This window comes from Pinus tabuliformis, chromosome 8, assembly GCF_031772625.1.
Source record: "Pinus tabuliformis cultivar Carrire ecotype Pingquan chromosome 8, CPIR1, whole genome shotgun sequence".
In the NCBI taxonomy this organism is placed as follows: domain Eukaryota; kingdom Viridiplantae; phylum Streptophyta; class Pinopsida; order Pinales; family Pinaceae; genus Pinus; species Pinus tabuliformis.
In genome coordinates, this window is record NC_142294.1 from 1,418,055,359 (window position 1) to 1,418,066,730 (window position 11,372).

Below are 11,372 nucleotides of genomic sequence, written 5' to 3' on the forward strand. Positions count from 1 at the left end.
GTCACCATAAAGGCGTTTCCAGAGCTTGGGCAGTTGTTTAATCAACCTTTGTCATGAAGGCCTATTGCCTACATAAATAGAGGCAATTGTATGGGCCACTGCTGTTCTTGCCCACATTGAAAATGTGACTAGAAATGGCAGGCATAGAGCATAAGAAATCATGGTCTCGGAGAGCTTGTGATATATGAGTTTGGTGAGATGGGCATCATGATCATCATATGAGAATAAACCCAGTCCTTGGATTTGTTGTGAGATTTTGGCTACAAGGAGGCGATCGAGAAGAGCTTGGGAGAGAACAATTACAGAAGAAATCAGGTATAAAAGTAGAAAGGCAATTGAAGTGAAGAAGGAAAGATGGTTCACAACAATCACTACAGACTCCTTGAAGATACCCACTAAACTCAAGAGGAAGAAATCCTCCAAATTCCTTTGCTTTTTCCGAGCCATGGCAATCCCAGAAGTGATACACAGTTACTTTAATCTTCCAAACCATAACACCTGATAGAACCTACAGTAATCTCCACTCTGTGAACCCCTTAGCAGTCTGTGTGTATGGGTGCCAGAAATAGCAATGTCAATACAACTGAAAGAGAACTGATTTGAATTGTGAGAGCGCGTGGGAATCCAAGAGCCCGCCTAATGAAGATGAGTTCCATCTTGGCATTGATTAAGAAACAGAGACAAACTTAATTGTCATAACCCACCTGTTTTTGAGGCAATAGGCTATCACTTTGCTGTCTGTGAGGAAATTAGTGTGGTAGATTAGACAGCCGCATTGTGTAAGCACTAATACCCAAAGAAATTATCCATTAAGCTAAGGGAATGGATAACGTAAACATACAAAGACATCAAGCAATGCTAGCGTGAGAAAGGACACTAATGAGGACCTGCGCAATGAAGTGTACCTATAGGATAAAGCTTTAGGACGGTATTGCGTGTAAAGCCATAAGTGGACAAGAAGGGCATTATTGATCATGTGGAATAAAATCTCAATATAGGGATATGACTATTCCAGAATTTTGATAGACATGAGCAAAGCTAACTGATATTTAAGCGAAATCAACTGATTTTTTATGGACATGAGCAAAGTCAACTGTTTGACTTTGATCATATCAATCATATCAGGTATTCCACTATAATAAGATAGCTTGCCATCACATATATAACAACTACAAGTCAGATATGGTACACAAGGCAATACACATAAACCACTGATGTTGTTTGTATCAGAGCAAGAGAAAAATGAAATAAATGCATTGTATGATTTTGCACCCAGTATAGCTAGGTAATCCGAAGCTAGCTCTAGAAGTGGGTACTCAACTAATGAGAAACAGAATCTTGTGAGTAAGAATGCTTATCATAGCAGAAAGCACTGTAATCTGGTAAGGGTTCTCCTTTCTTTATGGGGTAATGTAAAAGAGTAGTTCTTATGGAAGAGTTCAGCAATTTCTTAGGTCAATTTATAAAATTTCATATGACCAACGAGGAGAGTAAAATCTTCTATTGCACCTGAACATGCGTAGAACAGTCAACAAAGGTATGCCTCATAGGGTTGACCTAAATTTGAAAGGATCTCAATGAACCCAGCCAGATGACTATGGAAGTACAATCTTCAAATGCAGACTCTGCCAAGATGCAGGCCGTCTAATGCCTGCCTCCACAAGAAAGGCTTCAACATGCATTAACTATGCCATTATTTAATTGTTAAACAACATAACTGGGGATTTATTTATTAATTGGGAATTGGGACTTTTGTGTTTACATAAAACACCTCCATTTCAAATAAATAACTACCCATATTCCTAAGACATATGTGTATAGATTTTTTTCTAACATACCATTAAAAAAAAAGGTTAATTTCATAATTTGAATAATGGATCAATTGGTTTCAATGTCCGAAAATCATGCATATAAAAAAGAAATAATGATGTGGGTTCCTTTCACTTGCATGGTTGAGAAAATGAAGTAATGAATTGAAAAGAAAACTTGGGTTTGAAGATAATCATTCTTTGACCTTGTGGCATCTACAAAGTTCCATGGATGATTCTTCATGACCAACTTTAATCTTCACCTTCAGCAAACAATACATTCCTTTACTTACCTCTTGAAGAAACAATAAGGGACACCATGAACAAGAAACAAAACCCATATGTACCAACTCCCAAATGATAAGTAAATCCCAAGTTATTACTTCAACATGCATTAACTATGCCATTATTTAATTGTTAAACAACGTAATTGGGGATTTATTTATTAATTTGGATTTGGGACTTTTGTGTTTGCATAAAACACCTCCATTTCAAATAAATAATTACCCATATTCCTCAAGACATATGTGTATAGCTTGTTTTCTAACATACCATTAAAAAAAGGCTAATTTCATAATTTGAATAATGGATCAATTGGTTTCAACATCCGAAAATCATGCATATAAAAAAGAAATAATGATGTGGGTTCCTTTCACAAGTCAATATCATACCTAAACTATGCTCTAATATGGAGAATTCAAGTGCATATTAGATGGTTAGTCAACCATATATAGCATGTCATTGTGATTCTACAACCATGAATAATTATATGTACCAACGCCCCCTGCATGTCCCATCCCCATCAATCTGTATTGAAATAGGCTCTCAACCAATGCCAAGCTCATGTTTGTAATAAGGGCCACTAGAAGAGCTATCTGGGTCCTCCCTCTTATCAGAAACAGGGCCCTGAAAACAGCATCCAGACCATAACAACAATCAGATTCCATAGACACACAATTGTGGCCAGGTTGTAGACTATCATGGCATGTGCAAACACAATTGAATAAAGAATTGCCCCACAAACAGCGGCCCCAATCATCCATATTGTAGGCAATCCCAGTACAGATACCCCATTAATGATTGCAGACATTAACACAAACATTAAGGCATTGAATCCTAGGATCAACAGACAGACCCAGATATATGTCACCACAAAGGCATTTCCAGAGCTTGGGCAACTGTTTAATCAACCTTTGTCATGAAGGCCTATTGCCTGCATAAATAGAGGCAACTGTATGGGCCACAACTGCTCTTGCCCACATTGAAAATGTGACTAGAAATGGCAGGCAAAGAGCATAAGAAATCATGGTCTCGGAGAGCTTGAGATATATGAGTTTGGTGAGATGGGCATCATGATCATCATATGAGAATAAACCCAGTTCTTGGATTTGTTGTGAGATTTTGGCTACAAGGAGGCGATCGAGAAGGGCCTGGGAGAGAACAATTACAGAAGAAACTGGGTATAAAAGTAGAAAGGCAATTGAAGTGAAGAAGGAAAGATGGTTCACAACAATCACTACAGACTCCTTGAAGATACCCACTAAACTCAAGAGGAAGAAATCCTCCAAATTCCTTTGCTTTTTCCGAGCCATGGCAATCCCAGAAGTGATACACAGTTACTTTAATCTTCCAAACCATAACACCTTATAGAACCCACAGTGATCTCCACTCTGTGAACCCCTTAGTGGTCTGTGTGTATGGGTGCCAGAAATAGCAATGTCAATACAACTGAAAGAGAACTGATTTGAATTATGAGAGCGCGTGGGAATCCAAGAGCCCACCTAATGAAGATGAGTTTCGTCTTGGCATTGATTAAGAAACAGAGACAGACTTAATTGTCATAACCCACCTGTTTCTGAGGAAATAGGCTATCACATTGTTGTCTGTGAGGAAATTAGCGTGGTAGATTAGCCAGCCGCATTGTGTAAGCACTAATACCCAAAGAAATTATCCATTAAGTTAAGGGAATGGATAACGTAAACATACAAAGACATCAAGCAATGCTAGCGTGAGAAAGGACACTATTGATGACCTGCGCAATGAAGTGTCCTACAGGATAAAGCTTTAGGATGGTATTGCGTGTAAAGCCATAGGTGGACAAGAAGGGGATTATTGATCATGTAGAATAAAATCTCAATACAGGGATATGACTATTCCAGAATTTTGATAGACATGAGCAAAGCTAACTGATCTTTAAGCGAAATCAACTGATTTTTTATGGACATGAGCAAGGCTAACTGATCTTTAAGCGAAATCAACTGATTTTTGATGGACATGAGCAAAGTCAACTGTTTGACTTTGATCATATCAATCATGTCAAGTATTCCACTATAATAAGATAGCTTGCCATCACATATATAACAACTACAAGTCAAATATGGTACACAAGGCAGGACACTGAAACCACTAATGTTGTTTGTATCAGAGCAAGAGAAAAATGACATAAATGCATTATATGATTTTGCACCTGGTATAGCTAGGTAATCCGAAGCTAGCTCTAGAAGTGGGTACGGATATCAACTAATGAGAATCAGAATCTTGTGAGTAAGAATGCTCATCATAGTAGAAAGCATTGTAATCTGGTAAGGGTTCTCCTTTCTTTATGGGGTAATGTAAAAGAGTAGTTCTTATGGAAAAGTTTAGCAATTTATTAGGTCAATTTATAAAGTTTCATAAGACCAACGAGGAGAGTAAAATCTTCAATTGCACCTGAACATGCGTAGAACAGTCAACAAAGGTATGCCTCATAGGGTTGACCTAAATTTGAAAGGATCTCAATGAACCCAGCCAGACGACTATGGAAGTACAATCTTCAAATGCAGACTCTGCCAAGATGAAGGCCATCTAATGACTGCCTACACAAGAAAGGTACAGCAAGTGGAAGGACATTCAGAGCCATAATAGATCTCCCATAGATGGCCTGCAGTGGGATTCAAAAAGTTGAGAGGACGAAAATAAGACCCGGTTAGATTAGAAGACAACCAAAAGGAAAGCAACCAAAATTATAGAAACAACAGCTATAGAGAAGGCCCATGAAGAAGGAAGAAAACTCCTACAGACTCTCGAGTCTCAGCACAGGAGAAGACCACATTTGAGAACAGGAACCAGGAGAAGAAAACCAACCACAGCCGAATTTGTGAAAAAAAGAAATGAAGAAGACCACAGAACATCAAGATCCCTTTGCCAAATCCTCAACAGTGGAAAGTGGATACAAAAATCGATTCAAACAAGGAGCAAAAAGCAATGTCTGTTTGGTGGTTTTGTTTTAGCAGAACAGACATGCCTCATACATGGCTTCTAAGCCAAAGGAAGCCATACTATGCAGTGCAGCTCCTCAAGACATGTTTCTTAAAACTGCCATTAGAGAAAAAGCATCAAGAAAACAGAACTGAACTACTTCAAATAAATAGAAGGAAAAGAGTGCTAGCTTGGAGACATGTTCCAGAGTGATTGCTTGAGGAAAAATGGGAATCCTAAGCTTGATGGAGACAAGAACATCACTACCCTTGAGTGGAAGACACCTCCCTGGTTCACCGAATTTTGGGGTCAGTATTTCATTAGCAAGGGGGTGAAGGTTGTTCAAGGAAAATATCCTTCTGGATATCTCTCTCCAAGACAAAGATAACTTATTGCCAGGGTAATATCCTTCAGAATGATATAAAAGCTTTCCTCCACCACTGGCTACTGCATAATCCACTCTCCCTATTCCATCAGCCGAATGTTTCTCAATCTCTGCTTCAACCATATTCTGTACAGCAGCATGGAAATCGTTGAAACTAATGGTAGACTTCCTATCTACAATTGCACCCTTTTCATTCATAAGAGCATTTATAAGATCCATGGCATCTGTGACAATAAGAAGACCATTTCATCGTAACTACACGGATATTTCTTCCAAATGATCGAGATAAAATATTGTGATATGCACTGACCTGAGTTGCTTGGAGAATCTGAATGTCATTTCTACCGCACAATTACAATAACGCGTGTAAAACAGGGAAACATTATTAAAACAAATTAATACGATATTTGTCCCTCAATATCTTAGACATTTGTCGTTAACTGGGTATTTAACTCTATTTATTGTATTTAAATCACATTTCCACTTGTTAAACACCATCCATTCATACACTCGACATATAATGGAAAGGGCGTACACCTAGGTTGTTGCATGGCAACTCCCCTTCTGCCACACACCCTCTACCACATGTTGGCCACATGGAGAAAGGTGGGTAGCATTCTTGGGTTTTTGTGAATTATCCAGATTACTCGAGGCAATCGAATGGTTATCCCTAGACATTCAAACCCTAACCCTTCATGAAGCACCCGACATTCGCAGTTTTATCAGCGTGTTTGTGGCGTTTGAGAACCAGGGCTCTCCAACTGCCTTCGGAACAAGAAGTTCGTTTAATATTTCCCCTGGACGCTCGAACGAAATTCCACCCACTGCTCCCTAAAGGCTTCTACGGGAATAAGATCAGCTTTGCATGCGCAAAGACGACAGCAGGAGAGCTGGCCAAAAAACTGTTGTCTTTCGCTCTGAAATTGATAAACGAAGGGAAAACGGCTGTGAATGACCAGTATATGCGATCGGTGATAGATTTTATGGAATTGGAAGGGCTTTAGTTTCTCTTGAAAATCTCCTGTTCAATAGTCTTGCAAGGTGCAGCAAGCACAAATTCAACAGCAAAGTGATAGCCTATTGCCTCAAAAACAGGTGGGTTATGACAATTAAGTTTGTCTCTGTTTCTTAATTAATGCCAAGATTCCACCAAGGTATGGTATGTTTTCTTATTCAATGCCATGTTCTGCTTTGGCCTCTTCTAGTTCAATTCAGAGGACGTTGTACCTGGGCTGAACCAAGCTTATGCCCTTCTTGGACAGGAATTCTCAGATCATTCGCTAGAGTCTTAAGTTTATAATTTGAATATTATATTATAAATATAGACTTAGGAATTTTTCTAACGAACTAAACTAAATTAATTGTAATGTGAAAAAATCACAATAATATTTTGAAATAAAAATAGCTAAATGAAATAGTGTATATTATCTATTTTTACCAATAAAAATACAAATCCTTATGATCTCATGTAATGGATGGAATCTTAAAATTTTCTTATGGATTGAATCTTAAAATTTCATATGCATATGTTGTCTTTTTCCTCATGAATAGATTATCATTGCTTTAAATAAAATATATCGCGTATGCATTTGAGAGTTTAAGAAATACTATAAAATATTGTTTTAAATTGTATGTTCTTTATTTTGATGTGTAATCATTATTTATATTTTTGGAATTATAATTATATAGAAAAAATTGTATTTTTTCAAAATGTAAATTTTATTAATATGATTGAAATAAATCAAATATATAATTATCATATAAATCTTTATTAGTATTTAAAAAAATTTCATTGTTTTGCTTTATAACAAATATATATAATTTCTTAAATGAGATAACCACTAATAATAGGGAATACAAATGGAAATAAGAATATAACTTATATTTTGAATGTCCTCATATTAGAGATTGGCAGAAAAAAAATATTGAATGCCCTTCATCAAACGTCAAAGAATGTCTAAAATGAGGCAAAGCTAATTTGTACCAACTGTTTCCTCTTGGTATAAATTGCCCATTCTAGAAAAGCACATGCCACGAAACACATGGGACAGGGAGCGCAACAATTTCTCCCCTCAACGCCAGCCAAGTGTGTTTCGAACTCGAGATCTTTGGCTCTGATACCACTTGTTGGAGACACGATTGCCATTACACCAAAACCCGCAAGTGTTAGTAAACAGACACATTGCTAGTGTTAAGCGCATGCCATGAAACACATGATAGCGTTGGATCAACACTGTCATTAATAAAGCGCACAACACAGAATACATCCAAAACAGAACAAACTAATTATGCAGACCAGACTGATGATGCAGTAAGTTCATATCGCAAGCACAAAAACAAATTAGTTGAATGATTGTGAAACCTACGATGCAACATTGATGGAACTAAGAAAGTACTGGTTTCACTTTTATACCCAATAAGGTGTTGTGGAAACTTACAATTAAAATGTAATTTCAACCAAAATGCCTAACATCCGACCTTAGCTCAGTTGGTAGAGCAAAGGACTGTAGTGGATTATTAAAGCCTCATTGTTATCCTTAGGTCGCTGGTTCGAATCCTGCTGGTCGGAATATTAAATTTTAATTTTGTAGATTCTTAGTTTCCATCAAGTAGATTGGTTTGATACCAGATAATGCTTTTAATTTTGTTTTTCGCCATCTGATTTTTATACCAAATCTCCATTTACGCCATAATCGGAATATTAAATTTTAATTTTAATTTTGTAGATTCTTAGTTTCCACCAAGTAGATTGGTTTGATACCAGATAATGCTTTTAATTTTCTTTTTCGCCGTCCGATTTTTATACCAAATCTCCATTTACGCCGTAATCGGAATATTAAATTTTAATTTTGTAGATTCTTAGTTTCCACCAACTAGATTGGTTTGATACCAGATAATGCTTTTAAATTTGTTTTTTGCCGTCTGATTTTTATACCAAATCTCCATTTACGCTGTAAAATGTTATCTGGAATTTTGGTCATTTTTTGTTAGGCAATCCGATGGGAGTCGGCAACATTCCAATAATTTTAAATTTTATTACATTTCAATAATTTTTAAATTTTATTGATTTTCAATAATTTTTTAAATTTCCATTGATTTTATTGCATTTCAATACTTTTAAAATTTTCATTAATTTTATTACATTTTAATATTTTTTTTTAATTTTCTTTAATTTCATAACATTTCAATTTTTTAAATTTTCATTAATCTAAAATTGAAAGGAAAAGTCTACGAGAATTGCCGGGACGATTACTTTTGGTCGGAATCTTGGTAAAAAAAATTCAACAAATCTTGGGGAAGCAACATGTTTAAATCATGTTTTTGAAGGTGGCAATAGGTTTAGCACCATCAAAACTTCTGGGGCACCCAAAATCTTGAAATTTCACAACGTTAACCTAGATTTACAAAAATCCCTGCAAGAATTTATCAAAATATTACCAAAATTTTCATGCTTTTCAAGGCAAAAAAGTAGTCTACGACTACCACTATCATTCAAACAAGGGCTATATGAATTTGCTATATAAATTTAATGAACAAGTAGTACTTTGCATTCTGGTTAAAGTGACAAGGATTTATACTAACATGTCATCTTTGTGTTCTTTCTACACTAATTACAATTTGGTAGATATGGATGTCATTTAATCTTGATGAGATGGAAATTGGTTTGATATCAAACAAGGGCTACATAATAGCCAGTCCCTGAGCTTAGTTTAAATATAGCTAAATTAAAATAGAAAACAATAAAAATACAAATATTTAAAATTTTAAAATGTTATAATTAGATTAGTTTTAAATTGTAATTAAAAATGTCTTATTAAATTTTGGAAATTAACATTATTTGTGTTGCAACATACAAATAATTATTAATAGTTTATATTTGACTTTTTATAATTTGTGGATATGGTCTTATAAAAATCTTATTATTAGACCTAGGTATAGAGGTCCTATCATAAATTTCTATTATATCTTGGTTTGTGAATTTTATATTTATTCATATTACAAACAACTTATTATTTTGAATAGCATTCATTCATTAATAGTGTAAAATCTATCATATATGGTTGTTCGCACAAAAACTTAAGTGACCTCTACCTCTACTCTGAGTCACAAGAAATCAAGGAAGAAGGAAACAACTCTCAAAGCAAGCAAGGAGAAAGCTCGCCCCAACAAATCAACAGTTATGAGGACTTGAATACTGCAGAAAATAAATCTTCATTTAAGAGCAAAGCAGATCTCCTAAATCAAACTTCTCCGACTATAGATCGCGAAGCTAAGACACCAATGTCCCAAGAACCAGAAGAGATGAAGGAGATGCAAGACAAAGAAAGTTGGAAGACCGTAGAGAAAAGAAAGAAAGCTACAACACCAATCTCGCCAAGAAAGACGAGGAGTCAGACAAGTAAAAATTAAGAAAATTGTAGGTCCGATAGACCAATTTGGTCTCAGTGGACGTTAACCATCATCATCAAAAATATAATGTAAAAAATAAAATAAAATAAAAAATATATATATATATATATATATATATATATATATATATATATTTCTCTCATACCATATTAAATCTTTTTAAATTACATACGTGATTTTAAATAATCATTTTAAATTATATATGTAATTTTAAATAATATATTCTTTATTAGATTATATTAATCATTAGCCATTCTTATAAATAGGAATATAAAATGATTATACTCATTAGCAATAATTTTATCACCGAAACAAATTGTATCATAAATGCCCATCCTACACCTTGGTGTGATCGATGTACTTGGTTATTAATAGAGGTAATGGCCCATTAATAGAGGCAAAGGACAATAACATGTTCAATTTGAAACCCAATCAAATTGAACATAAATAAATTAAATTATTTTTAAAACATCATATATTTCAATATGTAATGTTATACTATAGAACTTATTGCAATTTTTTTTGGGTCAAACCCAAACTAATATGGGTTTGACCAAAAACCCATTGCAATATCCACCAGCAGGCATAATAATGTTGACGGTTAGTTGAATGAGTCATTATCGTTAATGTTATGTGGTTGAGTCGGTACGAAGTGATCTTGTTTGGTGGATATGATGTAGCAATCACCTATTTCTAGGGCTGTGAACCACCTAGAAAAAATATGGCCTGTGAACTATGTAGAAAAAAATTGATAGAAGTTTGCAACATTCCAATAATTTTTAAATTTTTGTTAATTTTACAACATTTCAATATTTTTTAAGTTTTCACTAGTTTCATATCATTGTTGATGAGGACTTTTGAGTTTTCACTAGTTTCATATCATTGTTGATGAGGACTTTTGGGGAACAATGTGTTACAATCATTATTATACCCAACTTTTCTAGTGAACCCTTCACCCATCTTCAGGGACTAGAAGCTAACTGATGATGTGAAGAGTGCTAGACCTCTATAAATAGAAGATTGTGATGGTATATAGCACTCAAGGTTGTGATGGAATATAACCGTTAGAAGAAAAATAATAATTATAGTAGGAGAATAATAAGAGATAGGAAATTATTTAATTAAAACAAAATAACTAGGTAAATAAATATTTAAATAAAATTAAAATAGTTGATAAGGTAGGCAATATTAATATTTTATTCTTAATTAAATAAATTTATAAAGTTATTATTAATAAAAATAATTTTAAAAAAATTAAATAGCTTAATTGCGCGCGCGTTCGCCCTAATCGAACCTGAGCTTCTGCGATTCCGTCTTTCGGCCCTCGGCCTCCCTCATGGACCCTCCGGATCCGCCCGGAGGGGATCCGGATCTGCAGCAGGCATTCTCGTCTCTGGTGAAATCGTTACCTCAAAACAGACCAAGACCCTCAGCAACCAAATTTGTAAAGAAACTGGATGTCCTGCAAGAAGTTCATTTGCCTCCGACCATTCCTCGCATGGCAGCCATTTCGCTTGCTGAGAAGGGATTAA

At 35.1% G+C, this 11,372-nt stretch overlaps 1 non-coding gene across 1 annotated transcript; it reads left to right on the forward strand.

Annotated features, from left to right (window-relative positions):
• Nucleotides 1-7,902: 7,902 nt before the first annotated feature.
• On the forward strand, nt 7,903-8,000 carry TRNAY-GUA (transfer RNA tyrosine (anticodon GUA)). The gene is made up of 2 exons: nt 7,903-7,940; nt 7,964-8,000. It is a non-coding gene; the product is annotated as a tRNA-Tyr (tRNA).
• The last annotated feature ends 3,372 nt before the right edge of the window (nt 8,001-11,372 follow it).